General features: G+C 45.2%; 1 protein-coding gene across 1 annotated transcript in view; it reads right to left on the bottom strand.

Annotated features, from left to right (window-relative positions):
- sema6bb (sema domain, transmembrane domain (TM), and cytoplasmic domain, (semaphorin) 6Bb) overlaps positions 1-4,398 on the bottom strand; it is a 132,479-nt gene extending 128,081 nt beyond the window's left edge. Inside the window, exon 1 of the mRNA XM_005932475.3 lies at positions 3,371-4,398. The gene's annotated coding sequence lies outside the window, so the exon portion shown is untranslated. The remainder of the gene's footprint in view (positions 1-3,370) is intronic.
- Positions 4,399-7,585: the final 3,187 nt, after the last annotated feature.

Below are 7,585 nucleotides of genomic sequence, written 5' to 3'. Positions count from 1 at the left end.
GTACTCTGAAGAGAAAGGAAGAAGAAAAAGAGACCTGGGTGCCGGGTTTAGCATGAGCCCCCCGGACCGTGCAGCTCAATAGTATTTCGTCTTATTTCATCTGTCAGGCTCACACTAGATTGATGTAGGTGGTGAAAGCTTTGCTCCCTCGAAGGATGCTTCGAATAGTTCTGCTAGGCTGGCAAAAACCCAAGAAGATGTATGACAGCCCAAACAAACCTGATGACACGATCTGGATTATTTATTCAGTTTATGAAACCTGACATCAGAAAACAGCACCACTGTCTAACCAACCGGAGTATTCCCAGTATCACTGCAGGTCTTTACTATCTGGGAGAGGGCAATGCCTGGAACTGGTTATCAATATCATTCGAGAAAAATGGCTTGGTGTTTTTTTGTTTGTTTTTTTAAACAGGTAGCCCTCATCGTGATGGTGCACACGGATAATCATCTGTGCCCTTTAAAGAACAGATAATAGATGCAGAAGAACAAGAAGAAACCCTGGTAGTAAGGAGGTCTAAGAAGGCTTTTCAAATCCTAGTTTCTAATCACAGATTTCAGGTTTCTACAAATTTCTTTCTGCAGTCAGATGGAATGAATGTAAAAATAAAACCTTGATGAGGTAAGACTTAATGCCGTAACATTTTCCTCAGCCAATCTGGAAAACAATGGTTTGTCTGACTAATCTATGTTTTTGATTTCTATGCTGGAGCAGCCCCAGTCTCACAGGTGACGTAACCCCCCCCCGGCGGGGTGCTGGAGGAAGGTGCAGAAGAGGGATTAAGTCACTGCATAAAGGCACCTGTTATTTTAGCACACAGGGTGCAACACTTGCCCCGAAGCAAGGGGTGCAGAGCGGCTGTTGGTGTCAGAAATGAGGCACAAACAGGGCACCCATTCAAGCCAGGCTGGACAGTGCTGAATCACACTTGTATAGGGCTCAGACACACTGACTCACACACATGCTCTCACAAAGTCCATACACAGGAAGGCAGACACAATATGAAGAACACTGGTCCTTGTGTTTCTCTTTGACAGACATAGACAAACTCTCATTCTGCCTCCCTCTTTGACCTGCACACACACACACAAACAATTCCCATAACTAAATTGCGATTCCGACTCCAGACCGCGGTGGATCTGTCGAGGGCATGCGTGCATGGTGGGATATTGCAGATCTCCCTAAATTAGCTAACTTTATAATAAATCACTGGGCACTGCTAGCCAAGGATTAGCCAAGCTCCAGTGAGCGGTTTGTTAAGCTTCGAGGAGAAAACGCCGCCAAAAACTGACATCAGCACTGGGACCTTGGAACAGTCTAACCCCCTGCCTCGTTTCATTTAGCCTTGTTATCCGAGTTCTCCATTGACAAAAAAAAAAAAAATCCTGCTCCTACGTTTGGATCTAACTCGGATCTATTACTTTTTCTTCTGTTGGGGTTTTTCCACTAATCACTTTTAGTGCTCAGGACATCAGCTCCAACATCAGGCACACCATTTCTTCAATCGCTTTCCTTATGTTTGCCTTTTATAATTCTTTGTGCTATCTTGTCCCCCACTGAGTCATTTCTCTTGGAAGGAGCAATGCTTCCTACTGTCTAGTTATTTATATACTGAGTGAGGAAGCATTTATCCCCCCTTCACTGCATGCACAAACTCCTCGGATTCAGCTCTGCTCAGGTAGCTCATTATGAATCCCATCAAAAGTCACTTTTGTGAAGCTGTTAACGAGTTCAATCTAATTTCTTTTTCAGTAATGCTTACGGTTATATTAGCCTTATCTGTCGGAAGCTCTAATGTCTGTCTCTTAATAATTTTCTTTCCTCAATCTTGTTAACAACCTAAATTTTGATCAGTTTTTCCATAAACACGTCACAATGCTTCTCTCCTAAACTCTCACAGGGTGTTTGGTCCATGGCTTCCAAACAAATAAAACCTGTATCCATTACAGATCCTATCACAGCGGTATTTCCTCTGCCGCCTGTTTATTAATTTCCTGTGATAGCATTTGTCTTGTAATTACTGATTGTGTGATGGGCCTTAAAAGGGATGTCAGCACTTGAGAAAAAGAGGACAGCTCCCACTCTGTCACGTCAAAGATGCCTCGACACATTAGAAGGTTTCCAGTTCACGATCATCTCTGCGTCCTTTTCGCCACAAACTTGTATATCCCTTAAGAAAGGTCTGAAACAGACTGGTGCAGCAGGATGTGAGCAGCAGGGACAGAGGAACTGTGTGCATCCTGCGGCAGCAACCCCGAGCCCTGGCTGTCAGAGTGGGTGACAGCCCGGACTCGAGGAAGAGGAATTAAAGAGGCTCTTGTCCTCGAAGGCTGATTGACAAGGTAGCGACAGAAAGGTTAGTGGAGGTGCTGGTATTCTCTTAGCTGTGCCTACCCTCACACTGGTCCGGGGGCACTGTCTCACTCTTTCAAGATGTCTCTCTTATTCTTCTCTCCCCTCACTTACACCAGTGCTTATTATAGGAATGCCTCGACCCTTGGGGACTGCACTTTCCAGTCCACAAACCTCAGCTTTGGACAAAAGGAAGCTGAAAAGCAATTTGAATTTGAAACAGGGACCGCAACAAAAACACTGCCCCCAAATGGGAGAACTTCAAGATACCAGGAGCCAGCTACTGAGAAGTAGTGGTCCTTGCACAAAAGCAAAAATGTGATTCTGATACTATCCAGCCAACTAGCCCAATGTACTGTAAAGACAGCAGCTACTGCAGAGGGAGGGAGGGGGGGGGAGATGACAGAGCTTGAAGGCAGGAGTGGTGGACATTAGGGGCCCAGCGGGTAGGACTTCAGAACAGACCAGCAGCAGATAACATGCAATCACACAAATCCCACTCACTGCACAAACAAACCAGTTCACAGAGAGGGGCCGTCTGACCAATCGGGTTCACTGTGCGTCCACTGTTCTGCAACTCTGGGTTTGGAAATGATGTTTTGTAATTGAGCCTTACGCCAGAGTCAAAGAGGATAAATCAAGAATTCACAATGAACCCTCCGGGAGAACCTGTTTGACTGAGCTGCACTGACACCTCATCACGATGCAATTAGTCAAACCTTAACGATGAAAATCCACACCGATGGATGGAAGGTGAAGCGCCTTCGGGCTGCGGGCAGCAGAAATCCGCCTGTTTTGTGCGTAGCTGCAAGCTACGCAGTATGATATTTGTACAGTGAGAGCGACTGTAGCGCTGATGCACAGAGACCAGGTTAGCCCGGTCCTGTGGGTCGGCTCGGTTCTGATGAGTACATTTCTTCCTATAATCATTTTTCCCCGAAAAGCGCTTTCTGGCGTCAAAGCGCCACAAAAGCGCACCACACCTCACCTCCACACCGGACAGCTCGGTCCACTTACCTCTCACTATCAGGGACAAGAAGAGTGAAAGCAGCGCGAGTCCGTTGTGTCTCCTCACTGGGTACAAAATATCCGAGAGCGAGCTCGTTACTGCGTTACCAGATCCGGTGGAGGGCTTTGGAAACTACTCCTCCCTGCCGCACCTGTCTCTGGCAAACGCTGATCTCGTACGCTGGCCTGACATCCCCCAGACAACTGTCCGAACCCCCTGCTAGTGTGAGCGCACACACGGACACACACACACGGGGCACCACCTGTCCACGGTGCAGAACAGCCCACAAAGAGCTCCTATGTCGCGCGGCGACACATGGCATTCCCCGTTAGTGTCTGCAGCAGCACTCCCTCACAGCCGTCCGAAATCTCCCCCCGAGGGACGTGGACGCGCTGGGAGCAGTGGGTGACGAACAGGAGAAAGCGACAACGGGCGTCCGGCACAGTGGCACAGCAGCTGCGGCGTTTGGGACTGACATCTGCCGTTCTCAGCCTCGCGTCCTCACAGCAGTGCGCTCTCCTCCGCGCCTCTCAGAGAAAGAAAGGACTTTTCCTCACCGCCTGTGCGCCACACCTTCGCGCAAAGCCGGGCTCGGGGTCCAGCGCAAAGTCCCATTCATCCGCTGATCGCGAACAGTTCCGCTCCGTGAGCGGCACTCTGGAGCTCCGGTGGAGTCGGAAGACCTCGGCGTTTCTTCTAGCGGCAGTGTGAGCTACAGCATCTCCGGCACTGAGCCTGTTAGAGCCAAAACCTGAAGCAGAATCATGCAGCGAGTGGAATGGAATTGATTAATGACTAATTGGGCTTAAACGGTGAGGCAAGCCCAAAGCCTCCGAACATCAAAGTCAGGCAGCTGTTTGGGGCATGCGCGCTCCTACAGTCAGCTCAGTGTTGACTCAGTTTCACGGTGGCAAAGTGATGACTGATTAGTGGCGCTAGGCACGAGTTCAAACTCAACCTGAGGCACGCACCTGACAGAGCCCGCCGTTCTTTACTCCAAGAGACCTTTATTCTGAAACACAAACAACAGAAGGTTTGGAGAAGTTCCTCACGGTTCCGCTTACTGTGCTGACGTTAAGATGAAACAACGAGGCCGATTCAAAGCCGTTTCCTGATAAAGATGAGCATTTATTGCTCTCCTCTCTGTGGAGCAGTGTGGAAAGTACCTGAAATAGGCTTCCAGGGAGCAATAAAGCAGATCCAAATAGCCTACCCGAGGATGCATGTTGATCACACAGTGTCCCAGTGTCATCTATTCCCAACATGCGCGAAATTCACCACATTTAAACCTCGAAACAAACAGCTGAAAGACATTAAAAATGAAATCATCCCCTATGAGAAGAAAGTTGTTTTCTATTTAAAAAAAAAAAAAACTTTTTCAAGTGGAAGCAATTTTAATAACAGTTCCTAAAAGTGCTGCTCACTGTAATTCCAGAAAAGCATTCAGCAACTTTGAACAGTTTCCATGCTGAGTTTAAGCTCTTTCTGTATTTGCATCTTCTCACTGAGCCTAAATTAACACAATAGAGGAATAATTCCGTCTCATTAAATCTCAATAAGCCTCCAGTCAAATCTAATTGTTCCTCAGCACAATTTGGGGTTTGTGTTTGAAATGAATGTGTAACCAGTTGTGTTTGTTCAAGTGACACTGATATAAACAAGCAGGACTTTGAAAGGGAGCGGTGAGAGCCGGCAGTGCTGTTGCTGTGTTAAGTTAAAGGAGTTTAAACCTACTGGACCTTTCAGTGAAATTGCTTGGAGCCAAAGCTACTTTTAAGCTTTCATTCATGAATAATTAATTGCTGAAATAATGACTTTCGCAGGCTCGAAGGCTCATGTGTGTAGCTCACTCTCTTTAGCATCTTAATAAATCTACTGCAAGTGCTCTGACAGCCTTCATACAAGCTGCTGATCACACAGCAGAGCCTCTCCTATGAGGGAGATAGTCAAATAGCCATTCAGATTAAGATAAACTGTAATAAAGATTTCATCATCTCTGTTACTTTATGTAAGCAATACTAGTTTTTTAGCGGCAGATGTTGCTGCAACATGAATTTATCCCTTTTCTAAATCCACTTGCGTTCTGTGACTTTCACAGTATTGTAGGACTTTGCTTTGCTTGTTTGGTTTTTTGTTTTTTCTTATCTTCATTTGCACAGCCAGAATTTGCTTGCCCCAGCACTGTAATACTTATTAACATTATTTATCCTGCTTACTTTATCATCCCGTGCCGTCTGTGACTTTGTAGCTTCTGCAATTAAAACTTGAAACTTGTTTGTGTTCTCCACAAGAGAGTTGCTGAATGTCTTTGTACAGGTTGACTGCGGTTACAACAGAGGACACCTCTTCGACAGCGGTATCATTACTCAGGCAGACACGGTTTCCAACACTGGAATAATGATGAGTTCTCCTCAATCTCTCCAATTTTTTCTTCCATCCTGTCTCCTGCAAGCCTGCATGTCTCATGTGTCTATAAGGACCTGAACTAACAACATGCAGTCAGTGCAGCAATTTGAGTACCTGAGATGAGTGGCCAAGTGACTTCACAGAGTCAAATAGAGGAAAAACCTTCATTCCACAAGGATTTAAAATGCCCGTGTCCTTGTGTACACTCCTCAGAGTGCATGCAGTACATGTGTGGATATGCACGTGTGTGACCCTGATTCTCCACCCACATCACAGTTGGACAGCTTTTACTTAAATACTGAAGATACAGCAAAATCAGATTGAATAAATATTAACACAAGAAGAGTCATCGAGTCAATAAAACGTCAGAATAACATTCATTGGTGCTAACTACTGCTTGTATTAACCTTCATAAGCTACTTGGTATCAGCACAACCCAGACCACATTAAACTGAACTGGGTTTTTTTTTTTTATATCTGGCTTCCAAGATGTCAGACTTTCTTGTCATCTTTTAAAGTTGTCTTGAGCAATAGTTCTCCAGGCTTTCTAAAGTCTTTCAAAGGTTATGCACTGCACTCTGATATGTGTCTACACGAAACAGACAACTTAGCAAAGAACCAGTTTTAAATTGTATCTTAAGGCTCTTTGTTAGCAGCAGCCTGTCACAAAAAACACATAATTTGTACCCATTTCGTTAGTTGAAATTCCCAAAATTTCAAAGACACAGTCTGACAGCATTAAAAAGCTTTTTTGCAGCAAAGGTGGAGGCTGATTCTCAAACAGCTATACCCCACCGAAGTTGACTTATCTGAGCATGGTGTGCAGTGTGTCCTTAAAAATGTTGAGGACACTGGACTAAAGAAGAAACGGTAGGTCTAAAAAAATCCAGCACAGACCTGACACAGTACCCGAGAGACGCATCTGGACCTTCAGCTGATCCACCTGCTGTTCATTGAAGCGTCATCAGAGGTACAGCACACAGCAGGTGGCTCTGTCGTGGCCCGGGGATCTTGGTGATCTTCTTAAACTTGATGGAATTATGATCACAAAGAAGTCTCATCAGATTTTGATCATCCTTTTTCAAAGCACTCATGTTCTTCAGGAGACTGTGGAGACCACGAACATTAGGTCTACATACTTTCTTTGTCGCTCAAGGATATGTAACACTGGCTCCTTCAAACATAACATCTCCTAACCTACGGGAAACGTGAAAATCTAATGATGTCTCTCGTTCACAAACTTCCTCTTACTACTGCTGGCAGTGGTGTTCTACTACTCTAATATTAAAAAGCTCTCCAAAACCTATTTTTTGTTGTTGTTGTTGTTTTTAAATCCCCAGATTAGCCCTATTATTCTGTTTCCAGCTACTTTGCATAGAAATGATTCAGGACACAGAAACTTTGAGCCATGTTCAACAAAAGAACTCATACCGTTTCATCTCCTGTCAAAGTTTGTGTGCCGACAATAAATAAATAAAGAAATATTCGTTTTGTTCATCCTCTTCCTTTCATCCCACTTGGTGTGTCAGAGCAGGAAGGCAGTAGACCTGAGCGTGATAAAAAGAAGAAGAGCTGCTATGAGAAAGCCAGAAAGCTTTGCAAAAAAAAAAAAAAAAAAAAGAGGAGGAGAAAAAATACAGCCTTTGATGGGGAATGCACTTTTTAATCTTTCAACATGGGGAAAAGGGGAAGGGCAGCACAGTCCTCCCCCTTGGGTGTTTCTGTGTGCACGTTAGAAGCAGCTAAGAGGGGATATGCTGATGCCAGAGTTAGATGAACTCTTCACAGGGAGAGCTTTTGACTGCTAAGTTCTTTTT

This window comes from Haplochromis burtoni, unplaced genomic scaffold (assembly GCF_018398535.1).
Source record: "Haplochromis burtoni strain Fernald_Lab_line unplaced genomic scaffold, NCSU_Asbu1 Contig_13, whole genome shotgun sequence".
NCBI lineage: Eukaryota > Metazoa > Chordata > Actinopteri > Cichliformes > Cichlidae > Haplochromis > Haplochromis burtoni.
The sequence above is the reverse complement of the archived record's forward strand: the minus strand, read 5'-3'. Positions and strand labels throughout refer to the sequence as shown.